This window comes from Helianthus annuus, chromosome 10, assembly GCF_002127325.2.
Source record: "Helianthus annuus cultivar XRQ/B chromosome 10, HanXRQr2.0-SUNRISE, whole genome shotgun sequence".
NCBI lineage: Eukaryota > Viridiplantae > Streptophyta > Magnoliopsida > Asterales > Asteraceae > Helianthus > Helianthus annuus.
The window spans coordinates 13,042,926-13,057,957 of record NC_035442.2 but is presented as its reverse complement, the minus strand read 5'-3'; the positions used below and the strand labels follow the sequence as shown (position 1 = coordinate 13,057,957).

General features: G+C 34.2%; 2 long non-coding RNA genes and 1 other non-coding gene across 3 annotated transcripts; 2 read left to right on the top strand and 1 right to left on the bottom strand.

Annotated features, from left to right (window-relative positions):
- The first annotated feature begins 1,445 nt into the window (after positions 1–1,445).
- Positions 1,446–2,183, top strand: LOC118483368. The gene is made up of 3 exons (XR_004870546.1): positions 1,446–1,703; positions 1,855–1,935; positions 2,060–2,183. It is a non-coding gene; the product is annotated as an uncharacterized LOC118483368 (long non-coding RNA).
- Positions 2,184–5,573: 3,390 nt separating this feature from the next.
- LOC110880751 lies at positions 5,574–8,131 on the top strand. Its single transcript, XR_004870545.1, has 4 exons — positions 5,574–5,724; positions 5,966–6,073; positions 6,158–6,349; positions 7,331–8,131. It is a non-coding gene; the product is annotated as an uncharacterized LOC110880751 (long non-coding RNA).
- A 3,387-nt stretch (positions 8,132–11,518) lies between these two features.
- Positions 11,519–11,625, bottom strand: LOC118483655. The gene has a single exon (XR_004870942.1). It is a non-coding gene; the product is annotated as a small nucleolar RNA R71 (small nucleolar RNA).
- Between the last annotated feature and the right edge of the window lie 3,407 nt (positions 11,626–15,032).

The following is a 15,032-nucleotide window of genomic DNA, read 5'->3' as shown; positions in this document are numbered from 1 at the left end:
TCCGGGACGGGGTGTTACAATATAACTAAGTTTCCCGAGCCCGGGAAGCAATCCCGAGTAAACACCTAGTACGTAAATCAATGAATACCCATTACGTGATTACTTGATTTCATTATACTATTTTGTGTGAAGCCACACTAAGCGATTACATAATTACTTAACAATAGTTGACTATGTATTATTACGTGACTTTTGAATACTCATTACGTGGTTAAGTGATTTCATTATAGTATTCATATGAAACCCCACTGAATGATTACGTAATTATGTACTTACCATAGTTTAAAAAAAAAAACATGTAATACACAATACGCCTACAAAATATTTCATGAAAATACCTAATATTTCAGGTTTAATCACGTATTAAGTATAAATGTCATATAAAACATTAGTCACTCAACCTATAATAACTACATAATGTCGTATATTAGATATGTAATCACGTAATAAGGCATAAACAATTAAGTTCTTATCATTGAATACAATCACGTAATAAACATAATTGTAATAACATAAATTATAACAAATCGTATTAAATGTATAATCACGTAATATACTTAGATTGAATGTGTAATCACGTAATGATTTATATTGAATGTGTAATCACGTATCCTGTAAAAAAATCAAGAAAACTATAGCAATAGTCTGCTCGAATTAAAGAGAATGAAATGCTCGTTAATACGGTATATTTTTTTTTAAATATTAACATATGAAAAACTCATAGTCGTTTGAAAATCAAGGGGGAAGGGTTCAAGTGAGAAAAAGACCATATTGTCCTTCTTGTCTTGAATTAGAATCGACACTTGTCACTCCCTCTATCTCGCGTACACATCACACTAAATTTTTTTCTTTTATATGATATCTATATCAATCTCTTATACTAAAGCAAAATAATGTTGACTTTTTGACCTTGATGTGGCAATGCTCTTTGGCCAGAGAATTGATTTTTGAGCGCCATTTATCTCAATTCTCATTCAATTCTCTTTCAATTCATATATGCGCCTCCCCTCAGAAGCCACTTCCTTCCACAATACGATTCACAAACCCTAATTCATCAATCAGCGCTCTTTTCCTCCCTAGGTTTCTTCCTCTGCCAGTTTGTTCTTCATTAATCGCTGCTCTTTTCCTCCCAGCAGTTCCTCCATAACAACGATCGTTACTCGAATTCGTCTCGATTTGTTCTCCTATTTTGATGTTTGGCATCCAGGTAACAATCGTTGTATCATTTATTTTGAATATGCGATCTTAATTCCATGTTCTGTTTGGACCCTAATTTCATGTTGTTATTGTATGATTATCTCAGTCCCTTAGAACCCTAACTTACATCTCATCAGTCTATGTTAGATGACACGTATTTTAACATGTATGTTGTAGATTTGATAACTTTGTTCTGTTTTCATCCCTTCATTGGTAATGCGTTTCAGGTAACGGATTTTATTTTATGTTATAGGAGAGAGAAAGAGATGTGTTAAGAATCTCTGAGCCACCACAGCTAACATCGAAATTGTCGGCGAACTCTGTCTCATCCAGTAAGTGAGGATAAACGATGGCCGCAATGGTGGCTACGTTACGGTTCCTATGATGATGACGATGTTTATGGGCTGAATGTTTGAAGCTTATTTGAGCATTGTAATCATCGGAAGAATCAGGCCCCACAGCCTCGGTGTCATATCCGCCGTATCTCCTTTCTTTGCCACCTTTTGGTAATATTCTTTCGCCAATTTGTTGAATTAGGTCATTTATTTTTTCATATGACGGGTGTGCAGTTTGTTTTGTGATTAAAGTAGTTTGGTAATACTGTCCAGTTAGTGTTTTTTTGTGTTTCATTCCAAATATTTTCTTATTTTGCTTCAGGCTACACGAATGTTGCAAATCTTTATTTTGAGATAGCCTATAGCAGCTAATAAATGCAATGCTTTCCATAGCCAGTGCAAGGTACATTAGTTTTTCTTTCTTAAATTTCACACGTTTGGGCTTTTTTTCTCTACTCTTATATTGTTAATTTTTTCCTTTCGTGTAATAGTCTCTTTGGCAGGTAATTAATCATGTTTTTATACAGGCTTATCTTAGTGGAATTATTGTATACCTTTATACTCATGATTTCAAGCAAGCAATGTTGCAACTACTGTTATCGGTAAGTTCACTTTTTATGTCTATAAACTTATGTATCAATTATTTTAGTGGTTGGGTAGCTTGGTTATTTCTATTATTTTAGAGGCGGTTTCGTTTTAAGCTTATCGTCTTTTTACGGGTCGGGATAGGCTTTGTTGGACAACCCTGAAGAACTTCTAATAATTATTGTGTTATTTTCTTGACTAACACAAATTGGTGTCTATTTTGACAATCATATATTTGCGTAATATAGATATGGTTATATGGTTTTTAATATAAAACCATTACTTGCATAAAGGTCCTGGTTTGTGTTTACCAGGTCAAACAAATAAAATCAACTAATTAGTCGAACGTGTATCCAAATACATAAACCCTCTCAGATAAATTTATTTGGTTGAAAATAGATTATTCTTAGTAATAGTATATTTTTAATAAGTATATTCCAACACATTTGTTATTCATAAGATTAAAAATGTAGCCAATAAAGTTTTGGAAGTTATCATCAATAAAATTTATCCGTTATCTAATTTGTTCATCCTTATTTATAGATGATTAATTTTATTGAAATGTAATAATGAAATATTGATTTGTGTTTGCCTGGAGTGAAGAGCAACCACTAATATAGACAAATTCTTGAAGCAGGTGATATTTTGGATTGTTGAATCGCATGGTCAAGTCTTTGATATTGAGAATATTGTTCGCTATGGATTGCAAGTTGAAGGAAAAGATAGTGTTAAAAGCTTAATCAGTGATGTTATTAGGTTTTTACTTGCACCAGCAGTTCGATACATGATTTTGGGAGTTTTTGTGTTAGTGACATAAATGGGTTGGGTAACGAGTCAAAAATGATTCGGGTCAGTGGATATAAAGACACTTTTGGGCGATTTTCTATATGTTCAAACTTTTTTACCCGTTTAACTTTCAATTGATTTGTCCGTCATTTTGCTCATTTGACACATTAGATTTCTAAAAAAGTTTACCTAATTTCTAACAAGATGGTTTGTGTGATAACTATTGAAGAAATTTTATCTGAACATAAGAGCCGTTCATCCGGTTTTAAAAGGAACTGTCGGGACAAGCTAGACTGATTTTATCTAATTTCTAACAAGATGGTCTGCGTGACTTGTATTTATGACAGGTTTGCCATTAATTTGTGCCTAATTTGTTGTTTTCTTAATTCAGTAATGTTATGCTCATGATATGTTATTAGGTTTTTACTTGCACCAGTAGTTCGTTACATGATTTTGGGAGTTTTTGTGTTAGTGACATAAATGTGTTGGATAACGAGTCAAAAATGATTCGGGTCAGTGGTTTTAGCTCCTTCACAAGTCGACTGATTTTAGCTCCTTCACAAATTGTTCTTATAAACAAAGCTCAAGGATGATTCTGATACTACCTGATCCAAGCAAGTCGACTGATTCGGCAAGTTTGAGATTGATATTGTTCGGTCTGCTGTGGAACTTGGACCCAGCCGCTTAACCTTTATTGGTTATAGTTTGTTTTCTTTAATTTTTGGAGTACATATTCACAAACCATATTTATTTTTTAATTTTGAAAAACAAAATGGGTTCGTAGGAGGTGAATGATGACGTCGTAGGAGGTGATGATTTCCTATTATATCCACAGTCGGTTTTGCAAGAGGATGAAGACAATGAACCAAATTCATTTAAAAGTTTGTTTTGTGAACTATAAGCTGGTGTCCGGACAAGCCGCGTGTGGCGGCGGTTTGTTGGCTGAGAATTTGGTCGGTATTGATTCGATTCGTTACTATATTTCTAACTATAATGACCGGGTACGTTATTATTTTTATTATATTATTTATTGTATAGATTTTGTTTTTGTAATCTTGATATATTTGATTGGTTTGACATAACACTCAATCCAGATTGGGGGTCAAAATTTCCGCCTCTATTTTCCTATATGTGCCTTTTAAGATCTGGAAATTATCTTCTCCAGGCACATTTTGACTACATTGCTGCAAAACTTGGTGAATGTGTTGCTAATGAAAGTGAAAAGCTTTGGCTTCCTCCAATCAGACAAGATGAATACGCAGGTTAATATTATTTTTAACCCATTCTATTATGATAATATTGTTTAAAAAAGGGTCGAAAGTCGCAACATAACAACAGTTCAAACAAATTCCAAGCTTTAAGTGACAGTGGTATAAAAAATCTGAATATTTCGGCTCGGTTAATTTTGGTTAACCAATGGTACAAAAAATAACTGATGACTGATCTTCGGTTAATTTCGGTTCGGTTTCGTCGGTTTTTGCTTCGGTTTCAGTTAACGGTTTGGTTTTTGCTCACGATGCTACAATTTAGTATTTTTGTTGCTCTAAAGTTTTGTTCTCGAATAAAGAATAGGGCAATACGTGTCTCTGACATATTTTTTCTTATTATTAATTCTGATTGTTAGACCAATGGAGGTCCTTAACAGAACCGCAACAGTTACAGAGGGCATGAAAGAGGCAGAGGATCCGGGGTACTTTTTTCGAACTTCTTATTCATTTTAGTGTATTTTGTAAGAAAGGGTATAGTCGTCAATTCAGTTTATGGGTTCTTGACGATGCAGGAATGAGTGAATTAACTAGGGATATAAAGACACTTTTGGGAGTTTTTGTGTTAGTGACATAAATGGGTTGGCTAACGAGTCAAAATGATTCGGGTCAGTGGATATAAAGACACTTTTGGGTGATTTTCTATATGTTCAAACTTTTTGACCCGTTTAACTTTCAATTGATTTGTCCGTCATTTTGCTCATTTGACACGTTAGATTTCTAAAAAAGTTTACCTAGTTTCTAACAAGATGGTTTGTGTGATAACTATTGACGAAAATTTATCTGAACATAAGAGGCGTTCATCCTTTTTTAAAAGGAACTGTCGGGACAAGCTGGAGTGATTTTAGCTCCTTCACAAATTGTTCTTATAAACAAAGCTCAAGGATGATTCTGATATTACCTGATCCAAGCAAGTCGATTGATTCGGCAAGTTTGAGATTGATATTGTTCAGTTTGTTGTGGAACTTGGAACCAGCTGCTTAAACTTTATTGGTTATAGTTTGTTTTCATTAATTTTTGGAGTACATATTCATGAACCATATTTTTTTTAATTTTGAAAAACAAAAGGGTTCGTAGGAGTTGAATGATAACGTCGTAGGAGGTAATGATTTGTTGTTATATCCACAGTTGGTTTTACAAGAGGATGAAGACAATGAACCAAATCCATTTAAAAGTTTGTTTTTTAAACTATGAGCTGGTGTCCGGACAAATCGCGTGTGGCGGCGGGTTCGTTGGCTGGGAATTTGGTCGGTATTGATTTGATTCGTTACTACATTTCTAACTATAATGACCCGGTACGTTATTATTTTTATTATATTATTTATTGTATAGGTTTTGTTTTTGTAATCATGATATATTTGATTGGTTTGACATAACACTCAATCCAGATCGGGGGTCGAAATTGCTACCTCTATTTGCCTATATGTGCCTTTTAAGATCAAAAAATTATCTTCTCTAGGCACATTTTGACTACATTGCTGCAAAACTTCCTGAATGTATTACTAATGAAAGTGAAAAGCTTTGGCTTCCTCCAATCAGACAAGATGAATACGAAGGTTAATATTATTTTTAACCATTCAATTATAATAATATTATTTGAAAAAGGGTCGAAAGTCGCCCATGTGCATTTAAGGCTCATGCCTTGAAATTAGTATAAATTTTTGCAACACTAATTATTTTAGTATTTTGGGTTGACCCAACTTGACCCGTTTTGATGGGCACAAAACTATTTGTTTTGACCTGACCATTTTACCAAGAGTTTTATGATTGCATGTATTTTTGCCATCTTTTCTTCAGCCACCATTCACACATTCCAACACAAAGAAACTTCAGGAGAAGTTTGTCAACTAAAAAGTGAAGTTGCAACCGTGGTTAAGTGGTGAAGCTCACTCTTTGCTTAAAGGGGTAAGTCACTTAGTCATGATTAACCTCTTACTATGCACGTTAATCGCTAGAACTATTTAAACTTCATGTGTTTATATACGACAGTTGTTGCAAAAGGACCCGACGCTAAGGCTTGGAAGCTGGACTCCAGGTTGTCATGATATCAAAAATCATAAATGGGTCAAGGAAATAACAAGTGAATCTTAAAGAAAAACTGGTTTCAAGATGGGTATAAATTTCAAAGCGGACTAGACTCACTTTATCAACACCAGAGATGGACAACAGATTTCTACTCAGGTTAGGGTATCCCCTATTTTAATCAAGTCAATGTACACATCAAGTTCAAAAAGAAGAACTATTTGTTGGAAAATATTTTTTTTGAAAGTAAAATAAAAAGTCAACGTTTCTTTTTTCAATAATATTTTGGTTTTGTTTGAATGGGTAGTTAATAAGGCCATAGGCGATGGTTGGTATGGTTTAGGATTTGGAGAGTGAGATCTTACAGTGGACGTGTGGAGTTATATATGCAATTTGTTTAGTCCAGAGTAGTGAACAATTGGGCTTATGACATAAATGGTAAAATCAAGTTAGAAGATGTTGGATTTGACTGGTAAATCCATTCAAGAGATAATAAATGTTAAGAGCAAGCAAAATAGATGGGTTGGGTAACAGACTAACAGGTTAAAATGAGTTTGCGTCAATACGACTAAACTTTTGGTCTGGGCTGAAGTGAGAATTATGAGTTTTATACATTTGTTTATCCCTTCTTTTTAGATAAGTTGAACTTTTGGCATTTTCTTTCTATTAGGTATGTTTATTTTTATTATTTTCATAAAAAATAACCATATCCTTAATATTTTACCTTTTGTATGATATTATTCTTTTTTCTCTTAATATCATCTCTGTTATATAACGAGCCCCTCCTCACTATGCTTCAAATACTCATTAGGTATGTTATGTGTCTATTATTTCATTATCTTCAAAGTTCACTTATATTTAAGACTTGGGAAACCTGTAACTGTAGATTTGAGAGGCAAAGTATATGAGTATGTATTTTTTTATTTTTTTATTTTTGTAAGTATTATAAATTTCTGTGTTCAAGTGGATTGTAAACCTGCCAACATATTTACTAATGCAAGTCGTAAAAGTAACACCCCAAAGAGCCACGAATTGCCTGATTTTTTTTCATTCTTATATATAATAAGTATCATAAGTTAAGAATAATTATGAATTTATTATTTTTGAAATAGTTCTTTTACTGTTTGTGTTTACTTAAAGGTTAGATGGGCTCTCGAGTGGAAACAGGCGCTGACCTAGGATGAAGTTGAGGATGAGGTGCATCTAATTTTGGGGCTGCTGCATATTACGCATCTTAAGGACGAGTTGGACAGGTTGGGTTGGCTGTACTGATGAATGTTGGCGGAGTTCACATTAAAACAAATCAGATTTTATTTTCCTAGGGGTCCAAATAATAATACGAGTCATAACGGGTTCTACTGGAATAAGATTGCAGTTCCAAAAGTTAGTTGTTTTGTTCAGATAGTGGTCACCGGCAACATTCCAACGGCTATGGACCTTGTGGCGAGGGTCGTTGAGATGGGAAATGTCCACGGGAGGAGACTGCAGATCATTTACCTGCAGGTTGTATAAGTGCTACAGCGATATGTTGGAGCATGCTCTTAAAATGAACAAACCAGCAAAGGAGAACCTTATTATCTATGTGTTTTTCTTAATGACCATTTGGAAGATGTGTATGTGTCGAAATGACAAGGTTTTTAGAGGAAAAGTATGTCCTGATGCAAAAGTTTTGTTAGAGGAAAAGTCTATTCTTGATGACCATTTGGAAGATGCGGACGCGTCAAAGTGCGGGTCTGTCCTTGAATAGCTGGAGCAATTTTGATGTTGGTTTCTTGACGTTCCTGCGGGTTTTAGCATTATTATTATTTTTTTGGGTTATGTACGTTTATTTTTGTGTTTTTTGGGGTTGTATGCTCTATCTTAGCTTCTGGCTAAGATGGAGTTTGTGAGGTTCTTAAATAAATTTGTCTCCTTTGATTGGGCAAAAATAATGTTATAAAGTTTTATGTTTGCTATTAATTATTAATTAATTAATTAATTCTAAATGTATATATTTGCAAGTAATTTGCTATTTTAAAAGATTTATTTGATTGGTCTTTAATGTTATTTTATTTGCAAGTAATTTGCTATTTTAAAAATTGGATCGAAGGTTGCCCCTTTTGGCTTTCACAAGTTTGATGTGTGTAGATGGAGTTCACAGTTTTAACCCATTTACCTATGAATTGTCTAAAAATTTTAAAAGAACTATCGAATGAGTAAAGTTTAAAAAATTGTGTGAATTATCGAATGATAAAAAGTTTAAAAAGTGTCCAATTTTTTTAAAAAGAATTGTTGAATGAGTAAACTTTTAACCACTTGCTTTCACAAGCTTGATGTGTGGTGAGTGGCTTATTTATGTTTGTGAGTTATAATTTTACTTTAACTTTTTTCCTTATTTAATGTAAAATATGTGATTTTACACACTTATGTATATTATATAATGGATTCTAAACACACCGGAGTGATTTAAGGTATTTTTTTCTTAAAACGATATGAAAATGGTTTTGATATTATTGCCAGTTAAAATTTTGTTTATTTCTTTATGAAGGGTTAAAACACGAGATGGAGTAAAGCTACTAATACTTGACAACGACGGTAAACCGACTAATAAAACAACGAACGTTATTTATAAAGAGATCTTCAATGAGTTGTGATTTTTTTGTTCTATTCATGTATATCAATTATTTCGTGTACTCTCTAACATTTTTGTTAAATCTCAACGTATATAAAATTATAATTTTTACTTCACAATTTTAAAGGACTTAGTTTTCATGTTTAGCCACCCGTGTGTTACACGGGTACTTAGACTAGTTAAAATATATATGTATTGCACGGGTTGAATAAAACTATATATCATACAGGATTGATAAAATAAGTCATCTGTTACACATACAGACGTCAATATATATCTTTAAAAAATTGAACATTGTCATGACATTTATAAATTCTGTTTAGTTAATTTATAAAACATTTTTTACTATGTATTACTTAGGAATGGTTACTCCTTTAAATATCATATTAACACAATTAAGTTAAATTAACTTACAATTATAAATATATAGAAATATTAATGCGTATAAAAAATTAAGGACTGAAATTTGGATTTTTTTAATACTATTTATTTTTTATTTGACATATTTTACCATTCAACTAGGAATGAGCTCGGTATCAATCGGTACTGAAAATTCTAAAAAATGGGTACAGGTACCGAAAATACCCGGTACGGTACAGTTCGATACTGATTTTGAAGGTAAAATCATGTAAACACCGGTACGGAAAACGTAAAAAATCGGTACCAAAAATATTTTGGTTTAGGAAGTTCGGTACCGGTACCATTTGCTTATCCCTAATTCAAACCATCCAATCACATTTAATATTTGAAAATTTTTAGAAATAACTATAGAAACAATTATTATCATTATTTTTCCTTCCTAAAAATATTTTAACGAACATAATTTTAAACTCGGTAATATTTAGATACTTAAATATAAGTGTTTAAGAAAAAAAGTTTACTTAAACAATTCATAATTAGCTTCATATCAAACTCACTTGTTGGTGAATATAATAACTATTTATATACTATTATTTTGGAACAATTATATGCATCTTTGTTTGTAATTTGTGCTTAAGTAGTTGTAACTTAATTAAATAATAGTTTTATTACCTTACCATGTATGCATGTTTGGTTGTAATTTATGTTTAAGTAGTTGTACCTTAATCAAATAAATATACTATTATTTTGAAACATTTTTGGTTGTAATTTGTGCTTAAGTAGTTGTACCTTAATCAAATAATAGTTTCATTACCTTACTATGTATGCATGTTTGGTTGTAATTTATGTTTAAGTAGTTGTACCTTAATCAAACAATAGTTTCATTACCTTACCAAATTCAATCTGTTTTGTATGTATGTATGGTTGTAAATTGTGCTTAAGTGGTTGTAACCTAATCAAATAACGGTTTCATTATCTTACCATATTCAATCGGTTTGATCCAATCTAAGTTGTGTTGTTTTATTTGTAAATTATTATTATTATTTATAATAATCTAATTAATTTAGCCAAAATCTTGTATAAATATAATTTGCAACATATTGATACAATGGTTGTTGTAATGTATGCATTATGGTTTGTATAGCGGTAATGATATATATTATATATAGATTACGATGAAACCTGTCAAACGGGAAAAAATAGACGCGGGTTCATCGTAACGCACGAGGCTAGATCAACTTAGTTATTTTATTCTATGTTTTACGTTTTGGTTTAATTTCTTCGCATTAACACGCCGCAACTTCAGTGTCGGTGGTCGCTGGCGGTAGTGTGCCATTAGCGCTCGCTCCCGCTGCAACGCGAGGGTGCTTAATACTAGTTAATAATTAAATAACAATTATTTATAATTAAGTAGCACATAGTGGTGAGAAAACCAAAAAGTATATGACCTAAAATAATGAGAAGTGTGTTAAAAATTTTCTTTCTAAGTATATGTATTGATTGATAAGATTCTTAGCTTTGGAGATTTTCGATTGATTCATACAACGGTTAAAAATTAATGTTTTTACTTGTTATATAGTGATTTGCCAATAAAAGTTTTCTACTAGTGTTAAAAGTCCCAGAAAACATGTTAAAAGTTTTCGTTTCTTTTTGTTTTTGTTTTTTTAATTAAAGTGTCAAGAGAGTGAGAAAGATTAATAACTTTTTTAAGTTTAATTCATCTTTTTAATTCCTTGGGAATGAATTTGTGTTATAATTTTAGCTTTTCATTTGTATATTGTCGTATTGTCAAACTCTTTTTTTCAAAAGATGACATTTTTTTTTGACATTTTTAGCATAATTTTGTTAGAAGGTTGGAGGGGGCGTCTAACTCGCAACCAGGCAGGTTAGGCAAGTAGCAGGCTACGAGGGTCGAGGGTATGGGTAGTTTTGTGAGTACTATTGATATGTCTGAAAGACAACACATTATTTCAATGTAAAAACCCGTATTTTGATAGTTATTTGCTGTAAATTCTGTTTTGAATGGTTTAAATGTTTGTTTATAAGTATTTTACAGATTCCTAAGTAAATTGAAGGATTTCCAGGCCAGAACTGAAGTTTATTGAAGATGTGCTAAATGCAGGCCCAAGTCAGTGTTTACGGGCCGTGTGCATTGAAGAGAGTTACGAATCATGGGCCCTAAGTTAAAACACCGACATACTATGGAAACCCTAGATAAACAAGGAACAACTTTCCCTTGTTTACGGGTCGTGACCCGGGTTCGGGTATACGGGTCATAAATAACCCAAAGTCATATAGACCGTATATAAAGAAAGAGATTCATAGAAACCCTAGAGAGAGGTAGAACAAAACAAGAAAAGAACACGGAAAAGATATATGGATTCGACCAAGAGGAGGACGAAAGTTTCTCAGACGTCTGGGATAGGTTCAAAGAGTTGCAAAGAAATTGCCCTCATCATGGTATGGATCCATGGATGGTCATGAATACTTTCTATAATGGTCTATGTACTCCTTCTAAGCAACACCTTGATACAGTAGCGGGAGGTGTCTACTCTGACTTAACTCCTACCGTTTCCCGTGCTCTCATTGAAAAGATCTCAGAAAATGGTTACCTATTGTTAGGATCTGAGGCCCTCATGATTGTGCTTGTTTGTAATAGATGAACAATTAATGAACACGATTCAATGATTTATGCAGCGGAAATGAACACAAACTTTGTAAACACAATCTAAGAGGAAAATAGTTTTGATAAACACATGCTTTTCATTAGTCAAAAGATTACAAAGTAAATCAAAAGCTTACATGCATGTTTACAAACTAAACTCCCCCTCAGTCTGATGCTCCATAGTTGATTGCACAAGATGAAAGGATTGGATTAGAGGAGAAGAACTCACTCCAACAATCAAATGTAACAGTACAGGGTACTGTTCCATTTATAGGCAAATCAAACCACTGAAGCATCTAAGCTGACGTCACCATGAAAGTGACATCTAACAACCTAACAACCTTAACCACTATTACATATAACTACTGCTAGCTAAACACTGACACTATTACAATAAACAAAGTAAACAATTGTTTCTTTATTCCACTGCTTCATTCCAAGCAGGGCTTTGGTCTTTGGCAGTACTTGACTTAGGGCAGTAGATTAAGGAGCAGCACTTTGTCTTCAGCAGTTGTTGTACACAAGCAGTACTTAATAGACAGCAGTTGTAGTATATAAACAGTGGATGAGGGCCATCAGATGTTATAATCACTTTCAAGGGGAAAGTCTAATGTAAACAGCTGCTTATGATGAATCCACTATTGTGAACCGGTTTTGGCTCTCATTATCTGTTCCTCTGATAGTGTTCAATCCCAACAATCTCCCCCTGGAACAGATAATGCTAAAACCCTTCATTATTCTGGATCTTTTTTGTCTTATCAGAAGTTCCCTAACTTGTCCTTTAAATTGTAGCTTAAAATCCATGGAACTTGTATCATCCTCATCCCTACACAGTATAAGCTCAAGGAGATCTTGTAGGTCTTCAACACTCAGGCCCAGTGCTTGTTCCCTTGATATGTGCTTTACTTCTCCATTGGATTTGATCAATGTCAATACATGGGTCTTTTTATCACACATCCATTTTAGTATTTTTGAACCCAATGGGTTTCTTGGGAGAGTTTTATTTACTGATGAGTTGGGTGATTGTGGCCTTGTGAGAATTTGTTGATCAGTGCCCTGAGCTTTTGTTAGTTCAGAGTTTTCAGCTGACATTTGTTTGAAGGCCTTTTCTATGATGTCATTTGCTGCAGCTATGTCTTCTGCAGTTTCTTTTTCAATCTGCTCTTGCCATTTTCTTTATTCTATCTCAGTGACTGAGACATCTGCTGATGTGATCAGTGGTTTAGGAGCACTGATCTGTTTTGGATCTTTTTGTTCAGGCTTCTGTGGTACACTAGGATCTGTCACTCTTCTTTTCTTTAACCTTTCATAAGCCTCCTCTGTGTATTGTCTAGTCCATTTTGCTATGGCTTTGGCATTTCCAACCTTTGCATCCACCAGCTCTTGTTTCTTTCTTTTGTATTCTGAAGTAACCTTATCAATGGCCTGTTTGTATTTGCTCCAGTTTGGAGCTGTCCTTTTCTTACTTAGATCATTCTTGATTCTCTTGATTCTGTTTACCTCATGCTTTAGTGCAATGAGTGGCCGTTCACTGAATTGTTCTTCTTTGGCTGGATAAAACTTTTCTTTCATGATGAATTAAAGATACTCCTTTCTCATTACCTTTTGTAGGGCAGCATCAGGTGGCATATTTGACATATCTTTGCTCAGGTCTTTTGCATAATCTTCAATTTGTTTGACCTTAGTGAGTAAAAATTCCATTCTCTCGGAAATGGCTTTATCACCTTGATCTTTGCATTCAATTCTAGCTCTTATATCTGCTTGCCTGGCTTTGAGTTTTAGATACTCATTCATGTTTACTGGATTCCTGAAGCCAATGAGAGAAGGAAATCTTCTTTTCCAAGGATCATCCACCGTACAGAATTGTTTCATCTCATCCTTTACAGCTTCCAATTCCAGTGGATAACTTTCAGCAACAGATACAATGTTTGCAGGGTTTACTGGTTTGGCCAGAGTTGGTGGAGTGGATGGTTGTGGCTTGATAACATTGTAAGGTGTGGAGGATAATGGAATAGGTGCTGGTATTCTTCTGAAATTTCCTTTTTCTTGTGTAAATCTTTTTGGGTGAAGGAGGTTTTGGTTGTGATATGACACTGGGTTGTATGGTGATTGTAGAAATGGTGAGAGCAGTGGTGGATGGCTGGCAAACAGCTATTGAAACAACTGGTGTTTCAACCTCTGTTGTCATTACAACTACTGATGTGTCAGTAGATGTCTTCGGCTTTTGAGTAGGTGGTGATTTGATGGGTGGTGATGTAGTTGAAGTGATGGCTTTTGGTGGTGAGGTGATTTTAGGTGGAGGTAGAGCAGTGGTTGTAGTGTGTGTTGGAGTGATGGTTTTAACAACTGCTGAAACTACTGATGTACCAACAGTTGTTGAGACAGCAGGAGTTACATCAGCTGTTTGGGTAGAGGTTTGGTGCTTGGAGTCTTTGGGAGATGGTTTAGAAGCATGCTTTTCTTTTTCTGGTTCAACATAAAGGCCATCATCTATTCCCTTTTTCTTCCATTCCTTAATTTTCTCCCCCTTTTTGGCATTATCTGGGGGTAATTGATCAATGAAAAGAACATTGGAAGGAGCAGTGCCAGTGGTCTTCAAAATGTGGGCTTTTATAGCCTTGATGTCTGCTTGGGTGTTTCTAAACCTTGACTCCATCATGTTTCTCAGTTCTTGAACATATATTGCGTGTTGCTGATCTGCCATTTGTCTTTGTTTTTCGAGCAGGGGTTGAAATAAATTCCATAGCTCATTTGCAGGTTATGCAGGTTGTGCAGGTGCTTGAGCTGGAACTGCAGTGGGTTGTGCATTTTGAGCTTTTAACAGTTGTTGCACCATATCCTTTATTTCAGCAACAGATGTTTCAAGGTTGTCAATTCTCCCCATCAATTCCTGATATTGTAAATCATCACCCAATTTAATGGGATCATCTGATTCCCCACCAGCAGTGGTTGTATCAATGTGTGACTTAGGAAATGAGTCCCAAAAATCATTCATTGATGCCCCTTGTTCTTGGTACTGGGGTCTTATTCCTTCAGCACTTGATAGCCTTTTGAATGTACCAGTGGTCATAACAAACTCACTGGTGGTTCTCAGAGGTGCTATAGAAGGAGTTGCCTTCAAGGGAGTCTGATTAATGTAACCACTGTCCAAGTGTAAACCAGTGGGTTCAACACTTGTAGTGGCAGCTCCACTTGAACTACTGTTA